We start from the raw sequence: 19,212 nt of genomic DNA on the forward strand, positions 1-19,212 counted from the left end.
CAGCCTCCCAAGTAGTTGAGACCACAAGTGTGTGCTACTATGCCCCCACTAATTTTCTTATTTTTTGTAGAGATGGGGGTCTCATTATGTTGCCCACGCTAGTCTTGAACTCCTGGCCTCAAGCGATTCTCCTGCCTCAGCCTCCCAAAGTGCTGATCTTTCCACTAAATTTATAAACGAGAAAACAAGATCCCATCACTCCCTAATTTATCTATTTTGGAAATCTACATTTTCATTAAACAGGTTGACAAATATAAAGTAAGATCCTTCTAATGGGCCTTAGCCACACAACTGGGGCAGGATCATTCCCTGAAGGATGTAGAGAGTTACAGCAGAATAGAGGATATCCTCCTGCCCAGTTGCCTTCAGACCAGCTCCCACCATGTGGTCATGCTGCCAGTACCCACCTCTCAGCAATCCAACTCCACCCAGCTCCTATTCCAGAGAAGGTGGGCCAGGGACCAGATAAAGGAAGGGGAAGCCAGGCAAAAGCACAGCAGGGAGAACAGGCCAGGATGGCCAAGGAGAAGAAGCCAAGAACAGAATGCAGGGATTTGGGACGGGGTGACTAGGGATCAGAAAGAAGAGGCTGAAGAGCAGAGGATTTATTGTCTTCGGAGAAATGAATGAAAGAAAATATTCGTCAGAGAACAAGGGAGCAAAAACAAAATGAAAGAGACGGAGCAACACAGAAAGATCATTTTCCTGCTCCATCACCCCCAGTTGCTCTCCACTACCCACCAGATAAAGTCCAGGCGCTCTAGTTGAGCCTCCAAAGCATGCAGGATCCCTCTCCCCAAACAAGCACTGGGTGCAGCCAAGGGGACCTCCTTGCTCTCTCACCCCAACCCAATCTGGGCCCCCAGACCCTCCCCCAGTTCCTCTCCCACAGATTATCCAACTTCTCCTCCTCTCTGGAAGCCCTGCTCCAGGGTCTCCTCCTCCTCCAGACAGCACACCCTGACTTCACCCACCTCTAATCACCATTTGGGAACAATTACTTACTCTGTTCCAAGCCTGGTTCTGTGTCTGACACAGGAATACAAGGATGAATAAGACAGCCCCTGCCCTATGGTTCTTACAATCCAGCTTGGAAAAAACATCATTACCTGATAGCATATATTGTATTTCTTCTACCACTATGGATACTACTAAAACTTGTATTGAGTTGTAAAACCATCTATCAAGGATGGCTTCTAAAGCCATGATAGAGCCGGTGCCAGGCCCTCGGCTTTATCATGTATTAATTCATTTGGGTTTCCCAATGACACTAGGAAGTAGGAAATACAACTGTACTCATTTTACAAATGAGAAACAGGTACAAAGAAGTCGCCTGTCTGGTTTTCTCAGCTGCAGTGTGAACTCCTTGAGGGCCGTCCCTTGGTTTCCTCCTCTCCCACACAGGCTCCAGGTAGAGGACACTTGGACATGGCCCTCTGGGCTCAACGTCCCCACTGCTGTGGCCTTGGGTGAAGGTGTGCCGACTGGTGGGTGGGAATGGTATACATGCAGGAAAATGAGCGCCAGCAGAATGGAGGAGACTGGCCTCCCAGGTGGGGTATGAAGGGACACAGTCTCGGTGTCCCCTTCCAGCATCTCTCTTCCCTGCCCGTCCCCAAGGTCCAGCCTTGGCATTTCACAATCCTGCAGTCACTGCAGAATTCCCTGTCCCTTTGCTAAGAGCGCTGAGGTGGTGTAGAAGGAGGGAGCCAGGCTTCATGCCCAGGACAGACAGGGGAACAAAAGGGTGGGCTGTTGGAGAAGGGAGGAGCCCTTCAGCTCCCCCCAGCCCCAGGGGATCAAGCCCCTCTGAGTGAATAAGCCTAGCCTGGAAAGTAAAACACAGGGCAGGCCCCAAAAGGGTCATGTCTGGGCACCCTCACCTTGGCAGGGGGGTGGGGGAACATGGGCCTGCGGCAGAGGCAGGGTCCTCATGGCACCGAGCTGGGCCGCCCCCTTGGCAGGCTCACCCAGCTCAGAGGCCTCTTCAGGCTGGGAAAGCTGAGGAGGTGGACAGCTCAGACCCAACTTAGAATAGAAGCATCATGAGGCATTAAGTGGGGTTCTGGGTTGGTGAAGGGGGCTTCGCACCAGCCTATAGAGCTCAGGAGTGGGGGTCTAGTCCCCAGCCCCGGCCATACCTCACCTCAATATTCCTATCCCCTCCCAGAAGGCACAGTGGATGTACAGTATGGGTAGAGCAGGGAAACTGAGGCACAGAGCCTGTCCTCCAGCTCTGGAAATCTGCTCTGCCTGTCTGGCCACCAGCACCATCCTTGAAAATGAACCCCCATGTTTCTCACAAGCACACAGGACTCCAAATCCTACCATTCCAGGGTCCTACAGGACTCCAAATCCTACCATCCCAGGGTCCTCTTCTACCCTGGGGACATATATTTTCGAGAAAGAGGCTCCCCAGAGTGGGGCTGTGGGAAGAGGGCACCGTGCCTTTTCCTGAGTCCTGGTCTGGGATGGGGTGACGAGCACAGTAAGGGGCTCAGCCACAGCTCTGGGCTCCAATCCCAGTTCTGCCTCTCACTAGCCATGAGGCCTTGGGCAAGTTACTGAAGCCTCTCAGGGCCTCAGTTTCCTCCTCGGGGAACGGGGCTAAGTCTCCCTGCTCTTATCTCTCATAGTTGATAGTATCCAAAAGGTCCTGGTACCCCACCCAGGACTCATACCCTTAATCACTAGTCATCCCTCTTCCTCCTCACCAGGGGCCCAAGGGCTCAAGCACTGGCAGGGGCTGCTGAGGAGCTGACGGAGCCACTGCTGTTGATAGAGCCGGTGCCAGGCCCTGGGCAGGCACGGGGCCCAGGCACACAATGGGGCTGTGTGTGCACCCAGCATTACTCTGGAGTGGAGCTGGGCAGGCAGGCTGGTATCTGGGGTCAGGCCAAGAATTCATGTCTCTGGAGAAAGCCTCCCCACCCCCTCCCAGGCAGCACAGCTCTTTCCAGGGGTGAGCAAGCACCACCCACTCCCCCACCCAGCCTAGGAAGGGAATGGGAACTTGCCCTGGTGGCAGGTACTGGGGAATGGGGACTCCTGAGTCTAGCCACTGGCTGGGCTGCTCGCTTGCGAGGCATTTTGGACCCATTATGTAATCTGGGGTTGCAGCCTCCTCTTTGGCCAGAGGGAGGGTGAAGTCTGCGGGGGCCAGGAGAAGGAGCAAGAGAAGTCTGGCTGCAACCCCCACCCTATACAGAGGGCCTCAGTTCTCCCTCCCCAGCTTACCAGGGCCCTGGGCTCAGTACAGGTTTTCTGAGGCACCCAGGACTCCTGGCCACCCAGCCTGCACCAGGGTGCTGGGGTACCCCAGGGGAATGAGTCACCAGCTGGCTGCAGCCAGGATGGCGAGGCGGGTGGTGGGCAGGTGGAGCTTGTCCTCTCCTGTCCCTGGCAGGTCTTCTCAAGCTGGAAAGCCACTCGGCCGGTATCAGTGCTGACCACAGCATCCCAGCCCAGGCCTCATGGGGCCACTTCCTCTGGTGCAGGGACCATCTGGCTGCCGGATTCAGAGAGACTTGATCCCCTCCGGTCCCTAGGCTGACTCACTCTTATAGCTGTAGGCATGGGCAGCCTAATCCTCTGATTGTCTCTGAGAGGGTGTCAGGCTGCAGGGAAGGGCAGCCACCTACCCCCAGGGAGAAATGCGGTCTGAGGCGAGGAAGGAGGGGAGAACTCGGGCACCTGGTGGGCAGCAGGGAAAGGCAGACAGCCAAGCCACCTTAATCCTCAGACTGTGGCCAAAACAGGGAGGGCCCCTTTGCATGAATCATTTTCTATTCTCCCCAAAGCCAGGAGGCACCCAGGAACAGGAGCTAACTGGCCCTGCTCCCTGGCTGGCTAGACATGTGGCACCCTCCCTCACGCCCAGTCATAACGACACAGATAGGAGTCCTGATGCATGCCACCCACACTCCCTGAAGGTCATACACAAAGTCACAGTGGTGGCCCAGCCCAGTGGACACCGTTGGATGGCCACCCATCCCCTGACACCCACAGGAACCCCCCAGCCTGAGCTAGAGTGGGCCACACCACATCCTGTAGGCCCCAAACAGTGCTGAGTCTGGGAGCACCTCAACTCTGAGGGCTCCTTCCTGGTCAGAGGGCAAGGACCTTTCCCAGCCAAGACCACTGCACTGAATCCTGTGTGTGCGTGTGTGTGTGTGCGTGTGTGCATGTGCGTGCGTGTGTGTGTGCGCGTGTGTGCGCATGTACGTGCATGTTCGTGCGTGCGTGTGTGTGCGTGCGTGCACGTGCGTGTGCGTGCGTGCGTGTGCGTGCATGTCTGTGTGTGTGATTGTGTGTATGCATGTGCTTCTACCACCCCTACCCTGAGAAATCACCCCCATGCGCTGAGAAAAGAGATGGTGAGAACCAAAGGGCCTTCGGAACCTGAGCCCATCGTGCTTATTTTCCAGATGAACAAACTGTAGCTTACACTGGGGAAGTGTCTTTGTTCTAGATTATGAATAAGGCTGAATCTGGAACCCAGGCTGGGGTAGCTTAAGGCTGGTCAGACAAAGCAGAGGATGGGGAAGAGGGAGCAGGGGTGAGAAGGAAGAAAAGGGAGGCAGGGGAAAATTCACCACCACATCAGAGGTGTGGCCTTGCTGGTATCATTTCATTCATTCATTTCAAATATTTCTTGAGCACTTACTACATGCCAGCACTCTGGCAGGGCCTTTCTGCCCATATCACCCCTCCCTCCTGTGGGACACTGCTTCTGAGATGGACTATTGTCTTCAGGGGACCCCCATCCCGAGGGTGCAGGGAGACTGGGGCAGTGCTGGAAGATTGAGTGGCAGCCCAGCCCCAGAGAGGCCCTGGAGGCAGCGCTGGAAGATTGAGTGGCAGCCCGGCCCCAGAGAGGCCCTGGAGGCAGCCTCCTCTGCGCTTCACACCCCAAGGGACTCCAGCCCTCAGGGAATCCAGTGACCACAGCACTCCGGACCCTGATATACAGGTTGGCACCCCTCCGGGAGTCCATGCCAAGTCAGAGGGCACAAAACGTCAGACGACAAGGAGCCTGGGAGTCACCTACCAGAAAGTCCCAGGTTGATTTTAGCAGCAGAACTCCCATTTTCAGACAAAGTCGGCCTGGACCCTTGATATGTAAAACATGAGGATGAAGCAGCTCCATGGAGCACCGGGCGTCAGTATGAGGAGCAGGAGAGCAGCGTGGGGAGTGGGGAGGACCACCCCACCTGGCCTCCAACCAGGGCCTCCCCCACGCTCCCAGACAGTACCCAAGGCACCTTCTGGGACCGTGAGGAAGAATCTGAAAACCACAGTTTTCTCTGGCCTCTCCATGTTGCGGAAGCCTGGAGGAAGCAGGGAGTATGTGCGGACCACACAGCTTAGGGAGAGCTAGGACCACAGCCCTGGCTCTCCTGGCTTCCAGGCCAAGCTATTTCCCAAGACTCTCAAGACAACAGGACCCCATCCTCCACATGGGAAAGGGACACAGCAACACCCCCACTCCCAAAAAAGTCTCATGAGCCGGGCGCAGTGGCTCACACCTGTCATCCTAGCACTTTGGGAGGCTGAGGCGGGTGGATCACCTGAGGTCAGGAGTTTGAGACCAGCTTGACCAACATGATGAAACTGCATCTCTACTAAAAATACAAAGATTAGCCGGGTGTGGTGGTGCATGCCTGTAATCCCAGCTACTCGGGAGACTGAGGCAGGAGAATCGCTTGAACCCAGGAGGCGGAGCTTGCAGTGAGCCAAGATCACGCCACTGCACTCCAGCCTGGGCGACAGAGCGAGACTGTCTCAATTAAGAAAAAAAAAAAAGTCTCACTGATTCAGGTCCTCCCATGCTCCCAGTACAGGGCAAAATGCTCCACGTACATCATGCCTATGACCCAGGTATTATCATTTCTTTCTTGTACATAAAGAAATGGGCGTTCAGAAAGATTAAGTGACTCATCCAAGGTCACCCAACCTGTGAGTGGCAAAGCCCAGATTCCAACCCAGCACATAGCTCTTGACCCCCACTGCAGCCTTGCAGACATCACCACCGTCGTGATGCCTGGCTATAACAACTTCCTCTGAGCCCCACTGCAAGCCTCATCTCACTCAAAGAAAAGCTGAGAGGTCTCCTACCCAACTCACCCCAACAAGATGTCACATACGGAGCTTCTCAGTAATATAGCACTATCACTGCTACTAATACCACCACCTCTCTATTATACAGCACTTTCTATTTAGGCAGTTCATACAGTATTATCTTACTTAATCCTCACAACACTACACTCCCATCTCCATCTCACAGAGGAGGAAACTGAGGCATACAGAGGTTGATGAGTTGCCCAAGTTTACGCAGCTAGGAAAGAGCCGAGCTAGGATTCAACCCCAGGCAGTCTCACCCCAGTGGTACGCCCCTTCCCTATAATGTCTGCTGGCTCCTCCTTCAGCGGTAGCTGTCACAAGCACCCTAGTTTGGGGCTTGCCTCCCTCCTCTGAGGCCTCTCTGCAGGGGTCTGAGGCCAACTGGACCCCTGAGGGGTGGAGGTGGGAAAGCCTATCTGATGAGCACCTTCAGCTCATCCTCTCCAGCTGTGGTAACACCATCCCCGCCACCCACCCACTCACAGGAGCTAGAGCTGAAAGGATGAGATCCTGGGAGAGCAATCAACGCACAAGCATGAATAGGACAACTACTGCATGCCAAGCTTCAAGCTGTGGCAGGTGCAGGAAGCAGAAGATTCTGTCCTTGCTCTCCTGCCAGAGGCTCCAGTCCCCAGAAATGTCCAAAAGAGTAGCCCCTGCCACCCCCACCCCCTTTAGTGCTGGCTGCACCAGATGTTGGCAACACTTAGAAGCAGGGCTAAAAATAGACTCTATAATGAGTCTGTGCTAAGAATAACTTGGGGAAACAGCCCTCCAGGAGAGGACACTCTCTGACAGGGAGCCACCACCTCCTCCCACCTCACAACCCAGCCTGGCCTACCCCCTGGCCCATCACTCGGAGTCTGCCACAGCCAGCAGAGGACCTGGAGCATTTCGACCCTAACTGCTGTGTTGATGGAGGCATCGGCATGCCTGCATGCACCCTACACCACAAGCCAGGTGACCGGCCACCCTCCATGAAGGGTGGGGACATCAAAGGACTGGGCAGAAGCTGGTGGAAACTCCCTGCTCCAGGCAGAGCTGTACTGAGGCACCAAGTCACTTGAGTTGTTTCCCCACTCTAACACCAACTCCCAGCAGGAAACTAGGAAAACAGGGCCCCCAGCTCAAAAATCGTGCTTCATTTCATGTCTCACCTGTGACATGGGTCCCTCGAGTCAGCTAGACTGGCCCACTTCAGACATGTTCAGGGGAACTGAGAGCAGAGAGAGGCAGCAGTACACTGAAAAGCAGACACCAACTGTGGCCCGGGGAGGGGATCAGAACTTTAGGGCCCCAACCATGCTAGCTCCCACAGCCAGGGCCTCCTTTTCCCATGTCCTCACTGCCCCCAGAAATTATAAGAACTGTCAGACTCATGGATATCTGCATATGGATTGAAAATTAGTAGAGCACATTCATGTATGATATCAGAGCTGAACTTCTCAAAAACTCCAGAAGACAGACAAGATGATGAGTTTCATTACACAATTGAGGAGAATGAGGCTCAGCAAATGGAATTAACTTGCAGCTGGGATGAAGCCTTATTGCCATCTATTAGTCTGAGAAGGATCTCCCAGCAGCCATAAACTAGGCATAGCTCCATCTCATAGCAATGCCCAGAAGGAAACAGACACCCTCTAATGCTGGGAGCCAGCGGGAGGGGGCCAGAAAAAGGTAAGGAGCTCTCAGGAACGAAACAGCAGCACACACAACACTTCTCTGAGGACAAAGGAAGAAGGAAGAGGAAGAGGTATCCTAGGCAGAGCACTGGCCATGGAGTCAGGAGCAAGGAGTCTGGCCCTAGCTCTGTAACAGGTAACTGCATAACCTGGGAAAATCCCTTCCTAAGTTTCATTCCAGGTCTTAGTTTCTCTATCTGGAAAATGGGGCTTTAAACACCAGGCCTTTGAGATACCCTAGAGTATATATCATGACCACATATTGGAGATGTACAACAAAAATTAGCATATCACAGGCTCTGGCAAGTCCTACAGCAAAGAAAACCATTTGGGGTTTTGTGTAGTTGTATATATTTATGGAGTACAAGGTGATGCTATGATTTATGAGCACCATGTGGAATAATTAAATCAAGTTAATTAACATATACGTCACCTCAAATGCTTGTCATTTTGGGTGGTAAGAACATTTGAATTTTTGTTTTTGGTTTTTTGTTTGTGGTTTTGTTTTATTCTGTTTGTTTGTTTTTGAAGACAGGGTCTCGCTATGTTACCCAGGCTAGAGAGCAGTGGAATGATCACAGCTCACTGCAGCCTCAACCTCCCAGGCTCAATTGATCGTCCCACCTCAGCCTCTCCCATAGCTGGGACTACAGGCATGCATCATCACACCTGGCTAATTTTTGTATTTTTTTGTTTGTAGTAACAGGTTTCACCATGTTGCCCAGGCTGGTCTTGAACTCCTAGACTCAAGCAAGTCTCCCGCCTCGGTCTCCCAAAGTGTTGGTATTACAAGCATGAGCTACCACACCCAGCCTAGAACATTTAAAATGAACTCTTAAATGATTTTGAAATATACAATACATTACTATTTACTATATTCACCATGCCGTACAATATATCTCAAGGAAAAAAACTTATTCCCCCTGTTTAATTGAGGTTTTGTACCCTTTGACTATCATCTCTCCATTCCCCCAACCCCTATTTTTCTTTGACTTACAGTCTCCTGTGCCTACTTGACCTCTAAACCTTTCCACAGAAAACATCTTGGGAAACCCTGGAATAGATTTAGAGCCACCAACTCAAATGCCTGCAGGGGCCAACCAGGAAACATGAAAGCCTGAAGCAGGCCCAAACACAATCCGTCCGGACCTGTGGTTAGCTGCAAACCCTAAAGAATTCCTGACAGCTCTGGAAATTCAAGTAGTCTAGCACAGGGGTCCCCAATCCCCAGGCCACAGACCCATACTAATCTATGGCCGGTTAGGAACCAGACCACACAGCAGGAGGTGAGTGGTGGGCAGGCAGGCAGGTGAGCAAAGCTTCATCTATATTTGCAGCCACTCCCCATTGCTCACATTACCACCTGAGCTCCACCTCCTGTCAGATCAGCGGTGGCACTGGATTCTCATAGGAGTGCAAACGCTATTGTGCATTGTGCATGTAAGGGATCTAGGTTGCATGCTCCTTAGGAGAATCTAATGCCTGATGACCTGTCACTGTCTCCCATCACCCCCAGATGGGACCGTCTAGTGGCAGGAAAACAAGCTCAGGGCTCCCACTGATTGTACATTATGGTGAGTTGTATAATTATTTCATCATATATTACAAAGTAATAATAATAGAAATAAAGTGCACAATAAATGTAATGCTCTTGAATCATCCTGAAACCCTCCCCTGCCATCCATCTGTGGAAAAACTGTCTTCCACGAAACCAGTCCCTGGTGCCAAAAAGGTTGGGGACCGCTGGTCTACCACTTCTATTTCACTGAAGGTCTCCTTCAGGACCCATCCAATAACCTCAACAACCCTATTGAGAGGAGCAAGGAAGGGGTCAGTACCCTGTGTCACACAACTGAGGAGACTGAGACCTAGGAGGACAGACACCCGGCCCAGGGTCACAAGGCAGTTACTGGCATGCAGGTCATGCAGCAGGTCCCATTTATTCGGCCCTTATTGTGTACTGTGTACTTAGTCATTACCTCACACGGCTCTCATAACAACCCTTTGAGGAAGGCACAGAGGAAGAAACCAATGGTCAGACAGATTCAGTCACTGTTTGAGGACCCACAGCTAGAAAGCGGCACTACCCAGATTTGAACTCTAGTATCCCGAATCCAGAACTCAGGCTCTCAAGCCAGCTCTCCCATTTACTAGCTAGGTAACCTTGGGTGAGAGATTTAACCTCTCTGGGCCTCAGCTTCCTCACCTGTAAAATGGGATAATAAAAAGACCTGCATTCGGTTATTGTATAAAGTTTGCAAATATATAAAAGTGCTTAGCACAGCGCTGGCACACAGGAGTGCCAATATATGTGACCTGTCATTAAACACCACATTCGACTGTGGGAGCTCATGCCTGAGCCTCTGGGCTCTGTGCTCAGTGGGTTGGAAGCCACCCACAGCCTCCTGGAAACTGGCCCCTGCCAATCAGTCCTAGGTTACTGCCTCTCCACCTGCCACCACAGCCTCTCAAGCTGGGACTCCTGGGGTACTCAATGAAGAGTGGAGCTTTAGAGGTCGGGGGTTCCCAGATTTAGGCCAGATCTGGGTCTCATCATCTGAGGCCCCTACTGGGCTGCCTGCACTCAAAGCTGGGGATATCCCCAGCCTACCATGGGTCACAGGCTTCTCTTCCCACTGCCCTAGGTCACAGGGTAGGGAGGCCAGGGGCTCTCCAGACAGGCAGCTGATGTCCTCATGACCTTCCCCAATCCTCCCAGCCTTAAAGACGACAATCATAACCCACCCAGAGCTCTTCACACTTCCTGCAGCCAGTTCATCCACAATAGGTCACAAGATGGGCATCACCACCCAGGAGGCTGGCTGCTCAGGGGACAGTGTGCCTCCTTTACAGATGGAGAAACTGAGGCCCTGACTAGGCCAAGCACCTGCCAGGCAGGGATCTAAATAGTGGGAAGTCTTCTGGCTTCTGGATAGGGCTCAAGATGAGAGCCAGGTTGCAGGCCAGGCCCATGCGGGTCTCACCCATAGTGACTATAGATCCTGCAAGCTGGGGGAGGGAGCACCAGTGAGGCCGAGTCCTTCTCTACCCCACCCCACCCCAGCCAGGGAGACTGGTACGGCACTCACCCATGTTAATTATTCCATCATATATTACAATGTAATAATCATAGAAATAAAGTGCACAATAAATGTAATGTTCTTGAATCATCCTGAAACCCCAGACAACCTCCACCCAACCCCCTGCTCCAGCGAGCATGGGCGGCTCCTGCCAGGCCTGACGCTGCAGCCTTCCACTGACGGCAGCCTCCCACCTTTCCAGGTAGCTCTCTGGCCCCCAGCCCCAGCCCCCAGGACCCAGGCCAACCATTCACCCCAGGCATCACCTCCTCTCATCGTCCCCACCTGACACAGGGTCATTGCCCAGGAATCCCTCTCTGACCACTCTGCTCCCTCCTCTGCTGACCCACAGTCTTGGTAACCACCTTGCTAAGAACTGGGCCCTGATTCTCCAGTCAGACCATGAGGTTTGCTGAGGACAGGCACCCTGGCCATAGCACTGCTGCTGCGCCTTATACTCAGTAGGTGCCCTATAAACATGGCACAGGAAGGACAGAATCTCTAATGCAGTGGCGCCAAAGTTTTAGACCGTGACTCACAGAAAAATATACTTTATTTGACAATACACACAAACACACACACACACGAAACATGTTCTACACAACAATGCTTACTGATACTGAGCAATACACTTGAATATTTTCTAGTCTCTTTCATTGAAAAAAATATTCATGGAGACCCACCAAATTGATTTCATGGCTGAATTAGGGTCCAATTAGTGGCCCTGATCCACAATTCGAAAAACCTCCCTCCAAAAATATCTGTGCAGCCCAACTCTCTGCCTGGCGCGCCCTCTCTACAACAGGTGCCTAATAATGGCATCCATCTGTCAGACACTTATTCCAGCCCAGACCTGTGCTAAGCATTTTACTATGGTGTCTTATTCCATCCTCACCATCACCCTAGGAGATAGGAACTGCTATCACCCCCATTTTAAATGTGGTGAAACTGAAGCCTGAGGCCTGACTAACTGGCTCAGACAGAGCTGAAAACCAGGCCTGTGTGAATCTGAAGCTAGATTCAGAACCACTGCACCCTCGTGCCCACAGATGAGTGGTCTTCAACTGCTCTCTCAAGACTACACACTGGCAGCGAGCTCACTCTCCTAGGAAGTCTCTTCCAACTCCAACTACTAATAAACCATTCCCTATATTATTATTATTATTATTAAGGCAGAGTCTCCCTCCATCATTCAAGCTGGAGTGCAGTGGTACAATCTAGGCTCATTGCAACCTCTGCCTCCTGGGTTCAAGCGATTCTCCTGCTTCAGCCTCCGAAGTAGCTAGGATTACAGGCACGCGCCACCACGCCCAGCTAATTTTTTGTATTTTAATAGGGACGGGGTTTCACCATGTTGGCCAGGCTGGTCTCAAACTCCTGACCTCAGGGGATCCACCCACCTCGGCCTCCCAAAGTGCTGGGATTACAGGTGTGAGCCACTGCACCTGGCTCCATTCCCTATATTAATTCTTTATAGCTGTGGGTTACTTTGATTACTTAATTGGAGATGGCACAGAAAAAAGAGAAGGCTCCCTGGCCAGAGCCCACAGGCTGCAAGGCCAGCCCTCATACCCCTCCCAGCAGACCCTCCATCCTCCTCCTCTCCCATACTTCTATTGGAACCCAGAAAAGGGGCAGGGGTGTGGGTGAGGGACCCACCTGTGGGCTGAGTGGACCATTCTGCCATTCTCCCTCATTGATGTCGCTGCCCTGGAGCAAGTCACTCTAGCCCCTGGGCCTCCATGTCCCCATCTGCAAAATGGGAATGATAGCAGCATCCCCCTCAGGGGGTGACTGTGAGGGTGAAGGGGCTGGTACAGGTGAAGCATTGGGCACAGTACCTGACATGGAATAAGGCCAGGTAATCATGAGCTCTTACTATCAATCGCAGTTCCAGCTCAAACTTCCACCATCAAAAATGATCGTCAGGAGCCCTGTGCAGTTTTTTGCCATCTGCACACAAACATGCTATGTCCTGGTGAAGTGTTAACCTGTGCAGGCACTTAGTGGGAGGCTGGGTCTATTCTGAGCACTTCACGTGAGTCAAGTCTTTTACTCTTCAGAACTCACAAGGTGGGCACTATAACTGTCATCTCCATGTTACAGATGAGGAAGCAGAGGAGGGTAACTTGCCAGCATCATGAAACTGCAAAACGGCAGGGCCAGGATTCAAGCAGGTGGATGTAGAGCATATGCTCCTAGCCCCTAATGTAAATGGGTATTCACTGTGGCCTGGCAGGTGACATGCTAAGCACATCCTGTCCATGACCTTCTCACTAGACCCTCGAAACAAGCCTGGAGAGATGAGGAAACCGAGGCACAACTCCGGCTGACTCCTGATTTCCCACGCTGTCCAACCCGCACTCTGGAGCTTGGCCACCTTCTTCCCCATTCTTTCCCTCACCCTGGCCTTGGCCATGCTCAGAGACCCCCACCCCTCCCCAAAGACATCCCAATGCCGGTGCAGCCTGAGGGGCCTCATCCCTACCCACCCACCTCCCCAAAGACACCACACACATGCACATACACTCACACATGCACACAGGCTCACATACATGGACACACATTCACACACATGCTCACACACATGCACACACTCACACACATGCACGCGTGTGCTCTCATACCTTCGAGAGGGCAGCCCCCTGGAAGGAGGCCCCTGGAATGCTCAGCTCCTCCAGGGGCCGGAGCCCAGGGCCGCACCCCAGCCCCAGGGCCGGGCTCAGTTTCCTCATTTCCCCGGCGGCTGCTGTTTCTCACCCAGCCCCAGCCCCCTGCACCTCAGCCCGAGAGGAAGTTGCACAATCCCCTGGGAGCTGCAAATGCAGCCGAGGATTACTCACAGCACAGAGGGAACTGCGCCCCGACGGCCTCACACACCGCAGCCTACCCAACACAGACTGCTCCAATCTCACCCGCCCCGGCTCCAGGCGCCCACGGTGCTCCTCGGTCCTCCCACAGGAGGCCTCTCATGGCCGCCCTGACCCCAGCCTGACCTCAGAGGGCCCTACGCAGATGGAGAGACACTGAGCAGCAAGAATTTCACCAGAGTCCCCATCCCACCAGGTCCAGGGTGGGCCTAACCCTAACCCCAGCCCTGCTTCCTAGAGACATGTGTCCTTCTAGCCAGAAGCCCCACAGCTCACCATCTTCCTGACTGGCCATACACCTGCAGCCTTGGCCTTGGGCTTTCCCGGGGCCTCCAGACACCCAGGTCAAGGCCGTACTACAGCCTACCTTGAAATGGAGCCTGAGATCAAGCAGAGCCCTGGGCAGCTCCGGGAAGATCCACACCACCGCACACTTTGCACTTGTGCAGAAACTGTTCTTGATACACATGCGAGTTCAATGGTTCCTCAGCCCCCCAGCACTTTTTTAGCAGCCTGCCAAAGAGACTGTGCAGAGATTTCACTTAGTGCTTCTTTCTGGTGGCCAAGGGATTCCCATCTTTGATAAGCAAATACCCTGTATTAAGAAAGGTTAAGCTATTATCGGTCATCTTCGTCTCAAGGTGGATGAGTTTGCTGGGCCCTTTCGTGAGTGCAGGTTTCAGGAAGGAAGCGGGCAGCAGAGAGGAGATGAGGCAGACCATGGCTCCTGGAGAAGGCAGGAGATGCCAGCAATGTGAGGCAAGCCCAGAACAGGGAGGCCAGAGAGGCCCAGGGAGGATGGATCCAGACTCTGGTCCAACCCTGGGCCTCCTTGGGCTGGCAAATTCTGGAAGGACACAAGGATGAGTAGGAGCCAGGCCTGGGGGTGCAGAGCACCCAGGGAGGACCTCTGGCTCCCATTCCTTGCTGCCCGAGACCTGCAATGGGGCCTCAGATAAGGAACAAGATAAATACCTCTTATCACCCCCACAACCTTGGACTCCCATCCAGCTAAGGACAAAGTTGGAAATGTTTTTGTTCTGGGCCCCAAGGCTCCCAGAGAACCCCTCATTTCTGCAGCCCTCATCAAAAGGCTGGGGCCCACAGGGACTGTGGGGGAAGCGCCTCACAGCCCCTGCAGCAGCACGAACCAGGACTGAGGCTCACAGCAGTCACCTGATGCCTCCAGCTTGGTGGACAGGGAACACAGTCAAGGAAGAAGGGCCAGTGCTGAAAAGCCTGGCTCTACTGGAACGCAACAGCCACAAGGCCCCTTTGCAGGGACACCTCCCCCAAAATGCCTGTACATTCACCATCTCCCCCATCCTGACAAGAGCCCCATGAAGGGGAGGGGCAGCAACGCTTGCTACCCATTTTTCAGATTCCAAGGAGGCTGAGGCTCAAATCACTTAAGTGACTTCCTTGAGGCCATGCAGCAAGTTTATGGCAAATCTGTTTCCTGGCTCTTTTCCTAGATCAGAGTTTCTCAACCTCAATACCAGACACTCAGGGCCAGGTAATTAGTTATAGGGGCTGTCCTGTGCATTTTAAGATGTTTAGTGGTATCCCTGGCCAACATCATCAGACACTGGCAAATGTCCCCTAGAGGGACAAAATCACCCCTAGTGGAGAACTACTGCCCTAGAAGCACCTAAAAGATGGGCACCTGCTAATTCCAAATTGAACGGTACACCTGCTGAGGGCTCTAGCCTGAGAGTCTCCCCCTTCTCCCCCGCCAGATGTGCTAGGCAAGAGGGCCTGAAGGGTGATGGGTACTCTGTGGGTTCAGTACCCTCTGGGAAGAGGCTTCTTATCCCCAGCAGGCACTGCCACTTAGGGGGTCTCCCAACAAGACCAATATCACCTTCCAACTCCCAAGCTACATGCCAACCCCCTTCCTGGCATTCAATATTACCCTCATCTTTCAACTGTTTTGATCATATATTCCTATCAGTAAAAACTTTTGAGCACTCTCAATATATGCTTCTTTCCTTATAAATTGCTTATATATACCCCAATGCATGAATATATTATAGACATCAGCAAACATACCCCAAAATTATATATTTTAAAAATGAGAATAAAAATGCAATACACCAGGATGAGACATGTTACACACTCACCATCACGGCAGAAATTAAACTGTCTAACAAGACCAAGTGTTGATAAGGCTAAGGAGCAACAGGAACTCTATGGGCCACTAGCAAGGAGTAAAGTAGTACAACCATTTAACAAAATTATTTACTGAGGTTGAAATACAAATTTAATGCCAGGCCCGGTAGCTCGCGCCTGCAATCCTGGCACTTTGGGAGGCCGAGGTAGGAGAATCGCTTGAGCTGGGGAGGTGGAGGTTGCAGTGAGCCGAGATCACGCCACTGCACTCCAGCATGGGCAACAGAGCGAGACTCCATCTCAAAAATAAATAAATAAATAATAAAAAGAAAAGAAAGAAAATTAACAGACTACGGCTATACACAACATGAGTGACTCTCACAAATACACTGTTGGGTGGGAAAAGCATGACGTAAAAGAACACGTCCAGTGCCATTCCATCTGTATTAAATTCAGAGTCAGGCAAAACTAAACTCGACAGCTAAGGGATGCAGACATAGGTGGTTACGTGATAAAAGAAGCAAGGAGCTGATTATCGTACAGTCAGGATAGTGATTACCTCTGGGGGTGGAGGGCACATGAGTTGATTTTGGCATACAAGCTACATTCTGTTGTTTATTCACCGGGGTGATGGCTGCCTAGGGGTTCGTTTTTTTTTCTTTAGATGGAGTCTTGCTCTGTCGCCCAGGCTGGAGTGCATTGATACGATCGTGACTCACTGCAACCTCCACCTCCCGGGTTCAAGCGATTCTCCTGCCTTAGCCTCCCGAGCTGGAATTACAGGTGTGTGCCACCACATCTGGCTAATTTTTGTATTTTTAGTAGAAACGGGGTTTCACCATGTTGGCCAGGCTGGTCTCAAACCCCTGACCTCGTGATCTGCCTGCCTCAGCCTCCCAAAGTGCTGGGATTACAGGCGTGAGCCACCGTGCCCGGCAAGGGGTTCACTTTTATAATTATTTATTACATTATATGTGTATGTTTATGCTTTTTTAAGCAACTATGCTATATTTCACAATTTTAAAAGAAAGAAAAGAATGAGATATAAGTAAATAGATATAGTATTTTCTTCCCATACCTAGTTTTGCAAAACACTATAATTAGATCCAAAGAAGTGGTTGACAACCTGTAGTTAGGCACAGGTCTGGAGTAGTGATAATGCTTGGGGCTGTCTAGGGAGGGTCCCTTCCCCCAGTTGGCCCAGGCTGCTGGCTGCCCCTCAACCCACAGGAGCCGGCTACTCCAGCCTCTTTCACCTGCCACCCTGCCCAGGATGTCCCAGCTACCACACACCCCTTCCTGGCCATGGGTAGGAGGTTGGGTCAGGCTGGGCACCTTCACAGCCACTCACCCTGCCGTGGACCATTCCTCTGGGCCCCTGACAGCAGGACTTGGAGGCTGACTGTGAGAAAGGTACTGGTGGGGCGGGCCCTGGTCATCCTTTGAACACATCAAAAGAAGGAAGGTGGCAGAGAAGGAAATAAAGAGGAAGGAGAGAAGGGGAGACAAAGAGCAGGAGAGAGAGAGATAGTCCAAGGCTGCAGATGCTGTGGAACTAGATGGAGGCTCAGAGGGTGGCGGAGGGTGGAGGGGAGAAAAAAGGCTTGTGGCCAGGCGAGGTGGCTCACGCCTGTAATCTTAGCACTTTGGGAGGCCGAGACAGGTGGATCACTTGAGCCCAGGAGTTTGAGACCAGCCTGGGCAACATGGTGAGACCCCATCTCTACAAAAAATTTTAAAAATTAGCCAGGTGTGGTGGCACGTGCCTCTGGTCCCAGCTACTTGGGAAGCTAAGGTAAGAGGATTGCTTGAGCCCAGAAGGTTGAGGCTATAGTGAGCCATGATTGTGCCACTGCACTCCAGCCTGGGCAACACAGACGGACCCTGTCTGCAAACAAACAAAAAAGAAGGTTCTGGAGGTGGGAGGGACAGAGGCACTGCCCCCAGGTTCCAGGCCCAAGCATGGAGGCTCAGTCACAGGCAGGTCCAAGGAGGCCTGAGTTGTCGGCCCTGATGCAGCACCACCTCTCCCCATGGCCCCAGGGCTTCCAAGTGGCAGGTGGGTGGCTCAGAGCCTCCTTTCAAAGGCTGCAGCAGCCTCTAGTCCTCCTGGAAGGAAGGACTTGTCCAGAACGGAGCCTGCAGAGGTGACCCCCAGGTGAGAGGGCCCAGGGAGCAGTAGAGTTGCCCTTCCTGGGGCCCAGAGGGTGGAAAGGGCTGAGGGCCTAAACCACGCTGAGTCAAGGTCTCTGTGCCAGCAAGAGGCCCAAGGAGAATGCTCTTCAGGGCAAAGGGCAGGTATCGCCGCGCTTATGTTGTTTAGTACATTAGTCTACACTAGCTTCTCGCATTCTGCTCCTCTCTGCCCTCTGTGGTTACTAAGATTCCCTGGCTAGGACATCGGCACCTTGCGGGAGAAGCTGTGATCTTGTTCCCACCCGCCCTGCTTGGCCAGCCCAGTGCCAGGTACCTCTGATGTGCTCAGTACATGCCTGTTGACACTGAAGGCCTTGTGCTGCTGAATCCCTGGGCCTCGGTCCCCTCCTCTTGACAACATGGGGGCAGCGCCAGCTGCCCTCTGACGCCCCCAGCTCTATGGCTCCAATTAGCCCCAAAGCAAGGCCAGCCAGCGCCATCCTGGCAAGGCAGCAGAAAGTGCACCTGGCTAGAGCTGGGAGGGGACAAGAGGTGGCAGGGGGTAGACAGTATAGTGTGTCACCTCCTGGCCACTCTGCACCCCTCAGGGACTGTGGGGGGCCGCGGCAGGTGCTGTCCTCAAAGCAATTATAAACAAGGCAAAGGACAGGCTGTGACTTCCCTTAGCAAACAGGAGAAAACAAACTGGAGCCCCACCCCACAGACCCACTGGTAGAACTCAGGGAGGGGGGGTTGGGGGAGGTGCTGGCAGACTCTCTGGGCAGGAACAGACTGTGAGACCCACACCAGAAGGAGGCTGGGCCTGGATCACTGTGCGGGGAGGAAGACAGGGCAGAGGCAGAGGGCTCGGCGCCTTGTGGACCTGTGGGTGAGGCCCCTGGGTGTCAGCTGGTGAAGCGCCTGCAGGGTAGAGACGGTAGACAGAGCATTTTTTTTGTATCTGCATTTCTGGGCACACGATGGGGGCTCAATCCCATTCTCTCATCCATTCCACAAAGGTTTATTGAGCAGCCACTATATACGAGGCTCTCTTCTAGGTGCTAGGGGTACGGCATGGACCAAAACACACCAAACCCCTGTCCCCAGTCACCGGAGGACTGGCTGGCTCAGATGCCAATCTCTCCCCGACTCCCGGCCCCGCCTCGCCTCCCCTGCAGCAGGGCTGTGGGACCTGCCACCTCTTCTCAC

At 52.9% G+C, this 19,212-nt stretch overlaps 1 protein-coding gene across 7 annotated transcripts in view; it reads right to left on the reverse strand.

Moving 5' to 3' along the window:
• The window catches only part of TFEB (transcription factor EB), a 51,705-nt gene that overhangs the window by 26,361 nt on the left and 6,132 nt on the right, over positions 1–19,212 (reverse strand). Inside the window, exon 1 of one of the 7 annotated variants that reach the window (XM_058432638.1) lies at positions 14,123–14,217. The exons of 5 other annotated variants lie outside the window; for them this stretch is intronic. The gene's annotated coding sequence lies outside the window, so the exon portion shown is untranslated. Of the gene's footprint in view, positions 1–13,512; positions 13,531–14,122; positions 14,218–19,212 lie in introns of those variants that run through there. One more of the 7 variants, XM_032140446.2, reaches the window with a different exon arrangement.

This window comes from Hylobates moloch, unplaced genomic scaffold (assembly GCF_009828535.3).
Source record: "Hylobates moloch isolate HMO894 unplaced genomic scaffold, HMol_V3 SCAFFOLD_20, whole genome shotgun sequence".
Lineage (NCBI taxonomy): Eukaryota > Metazoa > Chordata > Mammalia > Primates > Hylobatidae > Hylobates > Hylobates moloch.